The sequence below is a fragment of the Panthera leo genome, chromosome A2 (genome assembly GCF_018350215.1).
Source record: "Panthera leo isolate Ple1 chromosome A2, P.leo_Ple1_pat1.1, whole genome shotgun sequence".
In the NCBI taxonomy this organism is placed as follows: domain Eukaryota; kingdom Metazoa; phylum Chordata; class Mammalia; order Carnivora; family Felidae; genus Panthera; species Panthera leo.
In genome coordinates this window covers 48,573,658-48,591,332 of record NC_056680.1, presented here as the reverse complement: position 1 = coordinate 48,591,332, position 17,675 = coordinate 48,573,658, and the positions used below count along the sequence as shown (strand labels likewise).

Sequence of the window (17,675 nt, the reverse complement as noted above, 5' to 3'; positions counted from 1 at the left end):
TTTAGGATAGGGAAGACTAGAATATTTTTGCAGACATGATAGAAGAAGTTTATAGAGAAGATACTTGAAAGACATCTGCAAAAATAACTGATTCACCCTATAAAGTTAATATATTATTTTCTAGTCACAAAAAGAGAGGGAGGGAGGCAAACCCTAAGAGACTCTTAAATAAAGAGAACAAACTGAGCGTTGATGGGGGGCAAGGGAGAGGGGAAAATGGGTGATAGGCATTGATAAGGACACTTGCTGACATGAGCACTGGGTGTTGTATGTAAGTGATGGATCTATCCCAAAATTCAAGAGCACCCTTTATACACTGTATGTTAGCCAATTTGACAAAAAATTGTATTTAAAAAAATAAATTGATTAAAATAAATAATATTGCCAAAAAATACATTATTTTCAATATTCTTAGTTTTAAGCAATAGAAATAAGTATATGCATGTATATGTGTGTGTATATATACATAAGTACTTTATATATATAAAGTATATATAGTATATATATATTACTACATTTTACTATATTACATAAGTATATGTGTGTATAAAACGTGCATGTATATACACCACACATATTCACCAACCCCTACATGTATATACACACAACTGTATACACACATATACAATATTCATTCACACATGCACATACACATATAGTCATACATGCACACAAATATATTCTCAAAGGGCATAGGATATTAAGTAGTTCCAGGAATGCCAGAAAATACAGAGATCAGGATTTAGAAAATGAACAGCCATACTCATGTCAAAATCACTTCATAGATCTAGCTCATGAGGAAGGCTACCAATACCTGCAAATAATATCTTACACCAGTGCCACCACCAGCATAGGACACAATTGTCTGTCACTATGACCACACTGTATTTGGAAACTGGTTATTGCTGCTAAAAGAGAATTATCAGCACTATATTTTTTTATTTGTGAGCTTGAAATTCAAAGCCTAAGACTGGATGACTGAGCGACTGAGCCTTAAACTCTTAAACTGCAAGGATCTTCAACTAAGCTGCAGGGAAACTCTTTTAGCTTCTTTATTAGAAGTTGGGCTTTGCCTTCCAACAAGATTCTTGTGGTTCAGAATTTTCTACACATGTATGAGTGCTTATTTACCAAGAATGAAAAATTTACAAATCTGTATTTCAGTTATCAAGCATTTTTTTTAAGTTAAATAAAACAGAGTAGATAGCTTCTGAATCCTAAGTCCTCTTAAAACCCCTCATATGTCCCTCATTCTTCCACTTTATTTCACACACAACCAATATTTTATTATGGACATTTCCAAACATGTAGCAAAGTATAAGAAATTTCACACTGAATACCCATATAACTACTATCTAGATTCTACTATTGGCATTTTATTATACCACTTATCACAGACCTATCCCTCAGTCTAAAGTATTTTAATGCATTTCAAAGTACCTGTAAACATCAGTACACTTTTCTCTAAATATTTCAAAGTATATGTAATTAACTAGTGTTCAATAATTTTAAAATTTATGCAAGATTCATATATACTGGAAAATAGAAATCTTAAGTGACAGTTGAGTTTTGACAAATGCATACACCTGCATGATCCAAGAGATATATAAGCTTACAAACACACCAGCATCATAATTCTCTCTCCAAAGCCCTAGACCCAACAAATATCCTGATTTTTCCAGCATACGTTAGTTTTGCCTATTCTAGAATTTTGTATAAAATGAATTATATATCTATTACTTTTAGGTAAGTCTTCTATTACAAGTAATTTGAATTTTTAATAAGTCTGCTACTTTTCCTTGGTAAATTGAGCATCTTAAAGGATCAAAACAGAAGTGAAGAAATTTAACTATTAGCAGGAAAGAAATATGGCTAAACAAACACAGAAGAGATAACTTCCTCTGAAATTGAAGTGCTGACCCAATTCTTTATGATATTTTGCATTTTTATCTCATCTCTATATTCCACGAACATAATATAGAATACATTCCAAATGAAATATGAAAAATGTCTGCCTCACACAAAACAGACACATGGATTTATTCTTCAGACAACCAGTGAAAAAGAATGTTGTTTTGCATCTCCCAAAGTCCCAGGCTCCCCACAATGTGTGCATTCAATGTGAATGAGTTCTATTATTAAAAAAAAAAAAAAAAAAGAAAGAAAATTCAAAGCAATGACAGACTTTAAGCTTGAAAATTTCTTAAAGGAAGGGCATCAATTTGGTGATTAATTTCTCACTGAGGAATTCTTTAAAAAATAAAGTACAAAGTATTGAATTAAAGAGTTGATGGATGAAGTCAAGCCATTTTGTAATCTGAGCAAAATAATAGAATCTAGGGATGCATTGCTTCTATTTATCCATCTGTCAGATAATTAAAGTTACTTAATTTTGAGAGGTTTAGGGATGATTAATTAATTTCTTAAAGTATGTTGAAGGTGAAAACTCATTTTATTTTCAGCAAGTTTGCTCCTTACATTTACTAGGTTGGGGAAGACTATAAATACTAAGGACCAAGAGACTGTACTATAGCAACCCAAGAACATACTATAGGGGATGGACAAGAAACTAAAGCAATATACACACATATATACATTACACACATTTTGGCCCTCATTGAAGTACCATTTTTCCATATTATTAATCAAACATTAATAAATGTTCCCATGTGCTAAAAATATTGTAATGTACTTATTAGAGTTCCTTGATTAATTCAAAGTAATTTTTTTAATGTTTATTTATTTTTGAGAGAGAGAGACAGAGTGTGAGCAGGAGAGAAACAGAGAGAGAGAAGAGAGAGAGAGAGAGAAACAGAATATGAAGCCGACCTCAAGCTCTGTGCCAACAGCAGAAAGCCTGATGCAGGGTTCAAACCCATGAACCACAAGACAATCACCTAAGCCAAAGCTGGATGCTCCACCAAGTAAACCTCCCAGGACCCCCTCAAAGTGATTTTTTTAAAATGTTTTTATTAATTTTTGAGACAGAGAGAGACAGAGCATGAGCAAGGGAGGGGCAGACAGAGGGAGAGACACAGAATCCGAAGCAGGCTCCAGGCTCTGAGCTGTCAGCACAGAGCCTGACGCGAGGCTCGAACTCACAGACCGCGAGATCGTGACCTGAGCCGAAGTCGGACGCTTAACCGACTGAGCCACCCAGGAGCCCCTTAGAGTGATTTTTTTAACATTTATTATATACTAGACTGTGTGCTAAGTGACTTACATGTATGAATTTACCTCCCCAAATCTATAGTATATCTAATTCATTTTATTTTATTACCATTTTACAAACCATGAAATGAGGCTCTGCAAGTTTAATTATTTTGCCCCCACTTATGTAGCAATAAGTAGCAGAGCCAAAATATAAACCCTATAGCCTATAGTTTTAATTATATTGCCTACAAAAGCTATTTAAAGTATTTCTATGCAACAATTTAGTTTAGGCAAAAATATCCCCAGATGGGAGTACATCTGATGCAAGTCAAAAAGTATTGTATTTGGGAGATAGGCAACATATTTCAGGCCTAGTTCTGCCATTACCTACCTCTTTGGCTTTGATCAAGTTAATTCTTAGTTTTCTATGTGTACACTAAGAAGAATGGTGTGAAAGATGTCTTAAGTTTCTCCTGGTTCTAGGTCATCCTTCTTAGGGAAAAGCCATTTCCTATGTGAAATGATGTTATGCCATAATCTGACATAGTCTTCACATGTGTGAAAGAATTTGTACAACCAATTGTGCAAATTAAATGCAGAGAATTGAGCAATATAATATGCCACCCTTACTCTTTGTCTCAAGGAACTTTGCTTTGTTTCGCCTACTTCACTTGTCTACAGAGTCACACCTCTACTGTCTGACATTATATTAGTTATCTATTTATTTAATGTTTATCTCTTCCAATGGAATGAAAGCTCTGAGGGCAACAAATTTATCTATTTGTAGTATAACAAAATTATACTATTTCCTGCTGTATCCTTAGCCCCAAGAACAGTGGCCAGTACATGATGTTCAATAAATAAATGTTGAATGGAAAAATGAGTAAAAGAAAATGGCTAAAGAATTCAATGACAAAATGTAAAGATGGTGAGGTAAGCTAATTAGTACGTACATACACACACACACACACACAGAGTTTCATCCCATAAATACAGTTTTCTAACTCCTCCTACATTTGAGCTAATAGCTTCTTCTCTGGTTGTTAGTCTCTAACCACACTATTTTTAGACAATTTTTTTTTACATTTATGTATTTTTTAGAAACAGAGTGAGACAAAGCATGAGTGGGGGAGGGGCAGAGAGAGAGGGAGACACAGAATCCAAAGCAGGCTCCAGGTTCTGAGCAAGCAGTCAGCACAGAGTCTGATGCGGGGCTTGAACCCACAAACTGTGAGATCATGACCTGAGCTGAAGTCAGACGCTCAACCGACTGAGCCACCCAGGCACCCCTCTAATCACACTATTTTAAATGATATAGCAGAAAAAAACCAAAACAAAAATAAATAAATGATATAGCAGAGGTGACAACTACAACAGTTCCTGGTACACGGGTGGTGCTCAATAGGAGCTCTTTGAAACTCAACACAAAACTCTCCACCTGGTTCCAATATCTTACATTTTAAGAAGCAAAAGCAACTACCTTAACAAAGTATAAGAATTCCCTCTTTTCCCCTGATAGATATACAGGTGTGCACACGCGCCTATGTCATAAACCTAGTAATATTTACCTTCTCTGTTGCAGTCTGTCTGTATGAGTTTGAAAAATCAAGTAACCAAACTGGGTCTTAACTGCCTCACTGGAAAACTAAAAATATTTTAATTGCCTGAAGTCTCCAAGCAAAAGAGAGTCACTATCAATGTTCTCTGTGTCACTCCTAAATCAGAGTTTAAAACTTCAATAATTTCTCTGAAGTTTAATATTGATAGTAGGAGAGGGTCTACATTTTGGTCAACCTTACTATTCCAGTGGGGCTTTTGTAAACATGACTGCCACCTTTCTCACAAATGTTAACAGTTCCTCTGACCTGGGCACAGTAGTCATCAGAGCCTGCAAAGCTACCTCAAGATCCCAAGGAATTAATGAACCTATGAGCTGCCCACATTCAAAGTATATTATTGCAACTGAAAACATCAACACAAAGAATAAGCAATAGGACCTAGTGCTTGAATGTTCATTAAGTGTCAGATTCAACCATTCAACATAAATTATCTTATGTATACTTTCAATATGCCATTTTACAAAAAAACAAAAACAAAAATCAAAAACAAAAACAGAAGTACAAAATGATTATCAATTGTCCAAAAACATGAAACTAGGAAGTAGTGGATCCCAGATTAAACCAAGAAGTAACTATAATCTCTGTGGTTTATGGTAGGGATACATCAACAAATGCACCTAAGATCAATTAAGAAACTATATCGATTAAGAATTCCTGTCCTTGGGGCACCTGTGTGGCTCAGTCGCTTAAGGGTCCGACTTCGGCTCGGGTCATGATCTCTCGGTTCATGAGTTCCAGCCTTGGATCCGGCTCTGTGCTGACAGCTCGGAGCCTGGAGCCTGCTTCGGATTCTGTGTCTCCCTCTCTCTGTGGCCCTTCCCCTCTTGAGCTCTGTCTCTCTCTCTCTCTTTCTCAAAAATAAATAAACATTAAAAAAACATTAAAAAAAGTAAGAATTCCCGTCCTGGGGTGCCTGAGTGGCTCAGTCAGTTAAGCAGCAGACTCTTGATCTCTGCTCAGGTCATGATCTTGCAGTTCATGAGATCAAGCGCCACATCGGGCTCCATGCTGACAGTGCACGGAGCCTGCTTCTGATTCTCTCTCTCCCTCTCTCTTTCTCTGACCCTCCCCGCTCATACTTGCTCTCTCTCAAAATAAATAAACTTTAAAAAATTAAATAAAAAAAAGAATTCTTATCCTAAATGTGTCTAATTAGCCATGGAAAAAGTTGATTCAGGGGCTTTTAACTAGATTCCAGGCTGCTATATCACTGTGTCATTGATTCCTTTATTTTATGGCTTAAAAGAAACTTTGTTTTATTCAATACATTGTTCCATTTTACAAATAAGGAACTTTAAGTTCCAGATAGCAAAGTGAAATCATGTGACTGCTCTGAGATTAATAATTACAATATTGGTCAATAAAGAGCTTTCCTATATTGTACTAAGGCAGAAACTTCACATAAAGTATAAAGCAGCATAAAATAGCTACTGTATCATTTCAGCTTCTATAGTTATTCTGAGATTTTAAACTCAGTCTGCACCACCTTGTCAAAAATATCCATTACTGACTTTAAATACCTGACTTTAATTAAGTTATTTATATAGGTTTTAGTCCAAATGTGTTAGCCGAAAAGGCAGAACATATCAAATACAAATTGTGAGATTTTGCAATTCATTACTGCATCTCCCCTCCTGCACATAAATGATTTTGAGATAATGGGACTCTAGACAAGAGCGCAAATCCAAAAGGGAACAGACGCTGCTAAAAAAGGTCATTTTTTGATGCCTGTAGCAAAGGAAACTGTTGAAAATGGACCAGTGTAAACACACCAGGAGGCACAGAACAATATGCTTGGCAGCCACTCATAAGGTATTTTATGTGTTGTGTCTGATGAAAATAATAAACATCTTACATCAAAAGGTAGAAATGATGTTGTGTGTTTCTGCTACCTGCTGTGGTATCTCTTTATGTGGCTGGAGACACCCAGAGGGTGTGTAAGTCCCAAGAGAGGGCCTTTTAGTCATCAACATTTAACAAATGCACTGGCTGACTTCCATCATAGGCCCTTTTGGCAGGTCACTGCTGGACCTGCACACATATCCTTGTGACATCCATTAACCTGTAAAATTCCTGTACCCTGTGCAGAGCTAGAGAATTTACATCAGTTAATTGGTACATCCTACACATTCCGAAGGATGTTCCCATATAGGAAAATGCAAGGTCAGTATCTTGGGACATATAAATAATTACAGATACATTTAATATGCTAGTCATTTAGAGTCAAATTCTCACTGTTCAGCTCAGCATGTCTTCACTATTCTATTTTTTAACCTTCATGTAATTTTCTTAAATAGTTGTTTGAAAAAGCTCAGTAAGGGGATCTCATAATAGTTTTATGATTTTTTCTTTAATATATGAAATTTATTGTCAAATTGGTTTCCATACAACACCCAGTGCTCTTCCCAAAAGATGCCCTCTTCAATGCCCATCACCTACCCTCCCCTCCCTTCCAACTCCCATCAACCCTCAGTTTGTTCTCAGTTTTTAAGAGTCTCTTATGCTTTGGCTCTCTCCCACTCTAACCTCTTTTTTTTTTTTTTTTTTTTTTTTAACGAAGCTAAATGCATTTTCTTAAGGACTTCAAAGGCTCATTGCTGAACTTGAGTTAGCTACCCAAGGATGACAAAGAATCACCTTCTCAATCTTAGAGTTTTCTCTATTTTCTTTTTTTTACTTTATTACCTATCACTGGTTCCTACTCTGAATTCGTTGAAAATAATAACTGGGAGATATAAGAGTTATCTGTATACAGGGTAATCAAATCTAATTGTTTATCTTTGGTTTGGAATACTATCAGTTCTCTGTGGCCATTACTAATCAGAAGTTTTAATTGCCTGCTGACATTAAAATAATAAATAGGCGTTATCAATGAATTAGGCAGTTATCAGAGTGGAATGGCACTTGATCAATCTTTAGATTGGAAAGAGGAGAGCACAGACATCTGGTAACATCACTGTTGGAACATTCTTGCATTCTGAACGAATGCCATATGTTGGAAACCGTTGCTTGTTTCGTATGCTCACCCCTTGTCCCATTCTTAATGTCACATCACTCAAGCCAATATTACACTCATACATCCTCCTCTTTGGTCTGCAGCTCCAGACTTACCTGTGTCTACTCCACAGTTATGATTTTCAGATTAATCTTTCTCAGTGGCTGCCCACTGTTCACACATACACACGTGACTTGTGCGCACGCACAGAGAACCATCCCAAATCCTCTTTCCAACATTACCATTCTCAAATTCTACTTATTGTGTGCATATCCATAAAATATCCCCAAACTCTACATTGCCTACAACCCATTTCTTTTTAATTAGTATTATTTAGCTAAGTTTCCTATCATTACTGTGGTCAGGCCCATATCAGGAGCCTTTGAAATGTAGTTATTTTCCAACATCCAGCTCTTTGTGTATTAGTATCTTCCTCTTTCTCTAACAACTGAAACAAAAGGTCTTCAAAGCTGTAGCTTTGGTTTTAAACTCTTTAAACTTTAGGTTTTAAACTCTTAAACAAAGTTCACAAGTCAATCCATGTTGAGAACCTCCTTCCTGATTGTCTATATGATTAAGTAGTTTTATCAACTATCATGGTCCTCAGCACTTACTGTCTTCACTTTTAATTACCCCCAAAAAACATTGCTTAAAGAACAGAGATAATATACATAATTCTTCCGATTTTCCCACACCTCATAGTCAGCATTTTGGTTGAATATGTACTATTAAATGAGGCAGAGTATATGTTTGGAGAATTATGGAATTGACACAAACAGCCTTAAAAAGAAATGGATATACAAAACACTCTACTATGTGGAACCCACTGCTGATACAAGAAAATTGCATAATACCATAAGCCTATACTTTTATATACCTTTCTCACTGATTTTATGACTTGATGTTTTATTTATAATATTTCTTTATCCTACTTATTTCTTATAGATTTTATGCTATCCCTGGTACTATTGAATTCTCTAAGACATTGGGTAAAGACTTTGAGATAAAGTAACTCTACCAAGCGAAGTGGGAATTTCCCAAAAGATATATATACTTTTTACCAAAACCATGAGAAAACTGGGAGGTTAAACTCAAAGGAATGAAAAGTTCACATACAATTTTTGTCAGTGGCATTTGATTTTGGTTGGAGGAAACCTGGCCTTTTCTTTCTGAAGTAGGTAGAGCAGTAACAAATTGGCAATGGTAGAAGGTCTTGCTTTTAAGAGAACAGGTGTATTTGGACACTGAAATACATCTTCTCAGGATGTCATTCACTAAAGAAGTTCAGAGCTTTGAGAAGTCTAAAAATATTCTTTAAAAAAAACCCTACTGCATACATTCATGTTGCTCTAGAAGTAGTTTCCAATTCTTCCTTCTTTGAGTCAAAAGAGGATGGAGGGTCATAGAGGGTGTTGTCATCAGAATCATCTGTTTTATAGCATGCTTGCTTAGCACACACGTGCTCCTGTGGAATGAGAAATCAGTAAACTTCTGGGATCCACTCAAGGCTTTGGGATATTTTTAGAGAATGAACTAAAGGATCATTCAACAACCCACACTTAGTTATTAAATGTGAAAGTTATAATCATTAATTTTCCAAGGCCACACATTTAGATCACTGCGCCTATCCTCACTGATACATCATAGCCATTAAAAAACAAACAGGGGCAACTGGGTGCCTCCGTCGGTTGAGTTTCCAACTTTGGCTCAAGTCAAGATTTTACAGTTCGTGGGTTCGAGCCCTGTGTTGGGTCTGTGATGACAGTTCAGAGCCTGGAGCCTGCTTCGGATTCTGTGTCTCCCTCTCTCCCTGCCCCTCCCCAGCTCATGCTCTCTCTCTCACTCTCTCAAAAATAAACATTAAAAAATTAAAAATAAATAAACACATAAAAACACTCTAGCTGAACACCCACTTATAATCAATGTGCCATTTTTTGCTATTTTTAATTTCATATAAATCTTACATTCATGACTTCATTTTGTAGATATTCTGAAGAATCTCTCAGCTTCTTCTGCAAGATATATCTGAGTCAACATCCCTCTTGGCAATCAGTTCTACACACTTATAGATTTTGGCAACCATCAAGAAAGGCAGAACTGACTTTTTCTTCCAGCATAAGCCTCCTCTGTAAGGCAACCCAGGTCTATGCCCCAGGAATGGAGAAAGGGTGCTGAACCCTTAGCAACTGAACTTAGTAATGATTGACAATAATAGCTAATTGTTTATGGATCAGCCACAGGTTTATTGCTAGATTCTCCACATTCATCTTCCCAGTATGACTGCCAACTAGGGGGTGTCACTATTATTTTAACAGATATGAAAAGTGAGGATCAGAGATGTTAACTACTTTGCTCAAGGACACAGTTATTAAGCAGTAGAGAACTTAGTCCTATCTGACTGTAAAAATTATGATTTATATCATTATTTTGTCCACTACACTATGTTGTCTCTCTTATAACTATTAGCCAATGTTGGCCAACTATTAGGATATTCTATCAACATGAATAAAATCATTTCACATTTATACACCATGTAATTCCCACAACCTTTGAAATAGATGGGCAAAGTATCATTTGTATGTTAAAGAATTAATTTTATAAACCCTAATGCTACAGAGTCTGTGTATTGCATATACAAAACACTTTTCCTAAGGAGCTTTCGGCTCTGAGATCATTCATTCTCTCACTTAATCTCTTTCATTTCTCTACTCAGGGTTTAAGAACAGAGTATTGACTCACAATAGCATTTAAAATGTTGGTTGTATGAATCAACACAATCAGAAAATACAGACATTGAAAAGTCTAGGTCTTTCTCTTCCCTCAGCTGTCTCTCTCAAGTCCATAGACCCTGAAAGTTTTCTTTCTTTCAGCTATGAATACACTTGTTTTTGTCCTAGCTCTCAATTGGAGAAAAGGTCATAATAGCTATAAAGAATTTTTTTTAGTTAGAGTGAAAAAACTGAGTCTATTCCAACCTAGAAGATATACAGTCACTTAGCAGAAAACTTGGCATGCATCAGATACAATCATTAGTTGTATCCACAACCTTAATGAAATTAAGACCACCATTAACTTGTAGTAAGGGAGGGTTATGTTCCACAGAGTTTAAGCTCTCAGGAATGTTATTTCATCTAGCAAACTTAGAATAACTCTTTTGATAAACTAAATCTTTTAATCATTAAACATCTCTCTAAGTTTTTATATAAACTCCAATTAGTTAACATAAAGTGTAGCATTAGTTCCAAGCGTACAATTTCGTGATTCATCACTTATGTAAAACACCAGGTGCTCATTACAAGTGCCCTCACCTATTTCCACAAAACCTATTTCACCCACCCACCTCCCCTCTGGTAACCATCTCTTACCAGATATGTCTCCTGAGGCAAGGGGAAAAAAACAAAAATAAACCAATGAGACTTTACCAAACTAAGTAGATCTCTTAATTCTAAGAAGAAAAGACATGTCTCTCAATCAGATATTTTGGGGCATTTTAAAAATGGACCCTAAACTTAAAAGTGAAAATTTTAGACTTTCTTCTGTTTTCATTTTGGCCTCATAAAATGTCTTCCTTTATTAGCACTCATTGCCTCATCCAGGAAATGGGTCTGTTTCATGTACTTATTTACTTTTGGAAGAAGCACCAGAATGACAGCTACCCAGACTGAAATCAACATTAGCCTCAGAAATAGTAGCATCACATCCAGCAGCCAGAGAGTCACCTCTATGCGAAGCAAAATTTCCACTCCTGATTTCTTGAGCCTGGATCTTTCTTCTTCCTATTCTTTTATATTTTTCTCACACAGATGCAACAAGAAAGGACAAAAATGAGACTAACCCTTTTTTTCCTTCAGTTCACTGACACCTGCTAAGGCCTTGTGGCTTTCTATTCTTCTAACTGGCTAGATTCCTTGGCAACTTCCCCTTTTAAAAAGTGAACAACATGATGAACGAGAGAATAATACCCAGTCGCCAAGCCCTAGACCTTAATATCAACAGTTACCTGTACACCAAGGTATTAGCCAAGTATCACGAAATATGTGAAATATTTCTTTGGAAATAGCTTCCTCCCTCTATCTCCCTCACTTTTGCCTTCTAGAAACCCTGTGTTCTTATGTATTCCTCTACTTTAACAAAACTTCTCAACACTCAAAGCCACCCTAGTTTGACTGAAGGTTCTTTAAAAAGAATAACAACTTATGTCCCTAAAGGACTTTTTAAATTTTAAGATATACATTTATAAACACATGCAGATTTACACACACCCCCCACACACACCCTCACATGCATATTTATTTATTTATCCTGATAAAAAGCATCACTTGGAAAGTCATTCTAGATAAATTCAAAACCCAAGCAAATGCAAAATATAAATGTAATAAATAAAATGCTTAGGTGGTAGATTTTCCCCATCATTGGAAACAGTAAGGAAGAAGTCTTACCAACTATTTATCAGGGATGTTGATGGTATTTGGAGAGGATTGGCCTAGATAACCGAGTAGGGTTTCTTACATTCCTAAGATTCTGTAGTTGTGTATCTATTCGGATTTTTTAAATAAGTGAGGTAAATGAGAGCTAGGATTTTCATTACTATTTCACATTTTAAGGAAGAGTTTAAGAGTATTATTGAAAGGCCCAAACTCTACAGTGGCCAAGGTAATATTTGGTTCTAATTCTTTATGTTTCTCCAAAAATATCAGGTATCCTCTTACTAGTTTGCCCAGCAAAACTAACATATTCACTGTTTGACTGAATGTTATAAAGAAAACACATTGCTTTTTAAGGATAACCTATTCTATGCTTGTCCTCCCAAGGGACACATGTATTTTTAAAAAGGAACACAGGAGTGTAAAGTATACATACTAATAGATAAAATGTGGAAAGCAATAAGGAAACACCATCTGTGATAAAAAAGAAATTGCCCCAAATTTAAAGAAGATCATGTCTTTTCCTTATGAGTTAGAGTTTAATAAAATAAAATATGTTTAGCCACCTCAACTATATACACCATGTACACACAAAGTACATTATATATAAATAAATATATAAACAAATAAATTAAGTATATATATATATGAAATAGAATCCTATTTATATTTATTTACCTAAGGTTACATATTTTTAAATATATCATAAAAATACATATGTATATATTATTATACTTTTATTATATGTCCATATATTGATTTATTTATACATTTAAAACTTTTCTCCCCAAGATTCATGAAACAATTTTATTTTAAATATTTACTCATGCCTTCAACATAAGCCTCTTTGTCTTCATTGTAATATATTTTTCTGAAGTAAATTTTCTTTCATGTTTTTGAAATATGATTTTTATTCAATTTGAGTATAATACTATTCCTAAAAATTGTATCCCAAACTGAAAAACAGAATTCCATAATCCTCTAACAGATCATTTTTGTATCCACCCCTTAAGCATATAACCATGATTTCTACAAGATAACTACTTACTACTTTGTAAAGTGAATTTGAAGACATGCTTAGAATGACACCAAATACCTCTAATTCTGAGATAATATTTTCATTAGTATATATCAAATCTATCTCAATTTTTCTTTCTAATTTTTCTTTGTTTTTGTTATATAATCCCCTTAAGCATCCAAAATAAACATTGATTCGGGTAATTTCAGACTACAGTGTATTCTCTAAGCAGTGCTTTGTTCCTTTAAATAAATAGAGTCTTACATTATGGGAGAGTTTATAAGAAATCCAATATAAGGTGCTTATTTGGAGGATTTATAATGAGTACTGTTAGAATTATTTTCAACCTTCATCTGACATTTGGGCATTATATTTATAAAACAGCAAAAATTTCCATGGCCCCTTGTGTGTGCCAGACCACACCTTTTGGCTAAAACAGCAGAGGTTAATATCTTGACATCTCCCTTCTAAAACAAAACACTCCTGCCATAGCCATTGTTCACATTTCCAACCGAACTTAAAACTGAACGCTTGCATGCCCAGAGAAGTAGAGAGCATGGAGGAGGTATGCAAGGCGCATCCATTACCTGAAGCATTTTTCACAAACACCACGTCTCAGTCTCACTGAACACTGAATGACAAGACAGAGTCATCTAACAAAGCCAGATCAGCAGCATGGAAGCCATCTTTTCTGCAATACATGAACCAGAATGCCAGCTGCATGTCCTAGCAGCTAATGTCAAGTTGAAGAAACTCTGAGCTAAGCTGGACGTGAATGGAAATGTTACAGGGCACAGTGAAAAACAACTGCAGAACACATGAGGATAACCGGGATCTAGGAACAACCAAGAACACACACCCCTGGCAATTATTAGACCTATTAGGATCAATGGATATCTCTTCAGAGAAGTAATTTTAGCAATTTTTTTCAACCCAGGAAGGAATTTTATCCTTGCCAACTCAAAGCCAAGTCATTCCAGTTCAAACTCTACCAGAACAATTTTTATCACATGGCTTTATTTTAATTATGCAGATCACACATTGTTTTTATGACTGATTCATAAATGTGCATCATTAAAGTATGCTGACACTTCTAATGGATTTGAATAGCCTTTAATGACTTTAAACAACTGAACAAGATCCACATTTCAGTGGATTGGGTAAGTTCCATATGTAGACGAGAAGGTAGATATTTTGGCCAACTACCTATTTCCTCATTAGGAGGTATAAAGGAGCTATGGAAGCCATGCCACCTACTATGGCTTCCACCATAGTATGCCACGACTCAAATTTTACCTGGGTACTCAGCAAAAGAATTAGTTGAACTGAACAAACTGTTCCATCTTCAAAACACCTAGAATAATTAGCTTGAAACTCTCCTCTAGTTTCTGACACTTTCTTCTACATTTGCCACTACTACTGAAATTCTAGAGTATCAAAATACATCAAAACCATAATTCAGGACAGAACTATGCAATTACTGTTGTTAACAATTAGGTAGAGAGTAATGTTATTACTTCAGATTCTTAATTCTTTAACAGGTCTAAATATAACTGGTTATCCCATTATCATTCAGGTATATTGTTGGTTGAAAAATAACAAATAAAGAAAATGCATTGTACTTCAAACAAAGGGGAGATTGGATGACATACACAGATATCCAAATTTTATTAAATAATAAATTATGTATCAACAGCCAATATCATGTTAAACTGTACAAAATTAAACTGATTGGCGCAAATTAGGCCTAGCAGATTCTGAAAATATCTGATGTAGAACAGATTTTACAGACTATTAGTATCCTTAGTTGAATCTCCACACAAAAAAAATACCACTCTATGGACTTCCAAACCAAGTCGGCCCCTCAGCAAGCTATTAAATCACATACAGAGTACTGTCTGAGGATATGAAATGCCATGACACCTTTGACTTTCAAAGTAATAATGGAATGATATCAATTTCTAGGTTCCCTAAAAAATACTTAGTCATTTAAGAGATCTATTAGGTGATCCCCAGCATATGACAAATTAGAGGAATTAGTCTCGTGAAAAATTTAAGAATTCACTTTTTGTTTTGAGCTAATTTTAAAACTGCTGCCCTGCATAGTTCTTTAATCTCTATAGTTCTCAACTATTTCCACTTCTTGAACAACAACAACAACAAAAAAACCATAATAGCAGTCAATTAGTCTTCTTAAATAGATTTATTAAAGAGAAACTGAACTCCACATGTGAACATCCAACTGCCTACTTAACAACTTCACTTGGATGCCTGCTGGTCACACTGAAAAGAATATATCAGAACTAAAAAGATCTCCATTCCAACTGTTCCTCCCAGGATTCTCTCAGCATGTGGTAACCTGATTCCACCAGTTTCTTAGTTCAAAAACCTCACAATGATCCTTTTCACACATCTACCTCACATACAATCATCAGTCAATCTGGTTAACTCTGGCTTCAACATATGTCAGGAAAGGACAACATCTTACTGCTTCCAAAGCTATTCATGCCCAAGAATGGTGGTTCTCAAATGTTGGTGAGCATCAGTATTTGCTGGAGAGATGGTTATAACACACGTTTCTGGGCTCCCCCTACTCCTAAATGTCTCTCATTCAGAAGGTCTGGGGTGGGACCTAGGTAATGTTCATATTGCTCTAGGAAATGTCCTTGAGAATGACCGTCCCTGTACAAAGTCACCAATACATCCTGCCTAGACTATTTAATAGACTCCTCTCTAGTTTCCATTTTTCATCCCTTATTACTTGAGGTTTTCCTCCAGAAAGTATTGCAGATGATCTGCTTTAAATCTAAGTCAAATTATGTCACTCTTCTTCTTAAAATCCACTCATGACTCCCATCTTACCCAGAGAGGAATCTAGAGTCTTTATAATGACCTAAAAGACCTTACAACATTGATATACCCTTCTACCTCTCTAAAATCACTAATTCTTCTCCAGGTGTACTGGGTGGGGGGAGAAGGGGCTGCTCCATGAACATTCAAGTACATTCCCACCTCAGTGCTATTTAGGTTGCTGTTGGTTCCTCTTGCAGTGCTTACCCTCCACACTGTGGTGATATATTTCTTCAATGTGCTCTAATGGCATCTTATCAAAACTGCTTTTTCTTTCCTCTCAGCACTCACAGAAAAAAAAATTATATATATATATATATATATATATATATATATATATATATATATATATATATATAGGGGGGCAGGGAGAGATAGGGAAGGAGAGACAGAGACACAGAGTTAGAGTATAAGTAGGGGAGGGGCAAAGGAAAAGAGAGAGAATTTTTTTATAAAAATTTTTTTACTGTTTATTTTTGAGAGAGAGACACACAGAGTGTGGGTGGGGGAAGGGCAGAGAGAGAGAGAGGGAGACACAGAATCTGAAGCAGGCTCCAGGCTTTGATCAGCACAGAGCCTGATGAGGGGCTTAAACTCACAAACAGTGAGGTCATGACCTGAGCCAAAATCAGAGGCTCAACCAACTGAGCCACCCAGGTGCCCTGAGAGAGACAGAGACTCTTAAGCAGGCTCCAGGCCCAGCACAGAGCCCAATGTGGGGCTCAATCTCACAACCATGAGATTATGGCCTAAGCTGAAATTGAGGCAGATGCTTAACTGACTGAGCCACCCAGGTACCCCTACAGAAAATATGTTTAAAGTTTCGTAAATGTACTTACTTACTTTGTATCTGTCTCCCCCTGTGAAGTAAAGGTAATCATGAGTGGAAATGTGCCCTATTTTGTTCACCACTGGATTCTCAGCACCTGGAACAGTCCCTTAACACAATGACTGCTGACACATTATTGGATCAATAAGTGAAAAAAAAAATGAATATAAACCTAGAAAAGGAGTGACAAATTAACATAAGATCATATACTATGCTTTTGTATCATGCACTACAGTAGACACTTACTATATAACATCATTTATATTCTTACAAGAATTCTGTACGATAGCTGTTTTTATACACAGTAGTAAAATGACAAGAAGGGGTTCAGAGAAGATACGTAACTAAATATTACAGGTTTGAGTGGATTCCTCGGAATCCAACCCAAGTTTTTGTGACTTTGTAGCTTAGCCTATACTTTTTTCATTACACTAGTTTAATCCATTTGCTAACTATTTTCAGTGCCAATTATATGCCAATCTTTATCTAGGTATAGGGTGCATTGGGATAATTTAAGAAAGAAGGAAAGAAGGAAGGAAATAAAGAAGGAAAGAAGGAAAGAAGAAAGGAAGGAGGGAAGGAAGGAAGGAGAGAAGGAAAGAGGGAAGGAAGGAAAGAGGGAAGAAAAGAAGCAAAGAAATAAGAAAGGCAGGAAGGAATAAAGAAGGAGGGAGGGAAGAAGGAAAGAAGAAAGGGAGGAAGGGAGGGAGGAAGGAGGAAGGAAAGAAGAAGGAAAGAAAAGAAAGAGCAAGTAGGAGGCAGCAGCTGTGAAAAAGTCTCCATTTTC

At 35.9% G+C, this 17,675-nt stretch overlaps 1 protein-coding gene across 1 annotated transcript in view; it reads right to left on the bottom strand.

Moving 5' to 3' along the window:
- The window catches only part of GRM7 (glutamate metabotropic receptor 7), a 735,854-nt gene that overhangs the window by 646,243 nt on the left and 71,936 nt on the right, over positions 1 to 17,675 (bottom strand). The gene's annotated exons all lie outside the window — the stretch shown is intronic.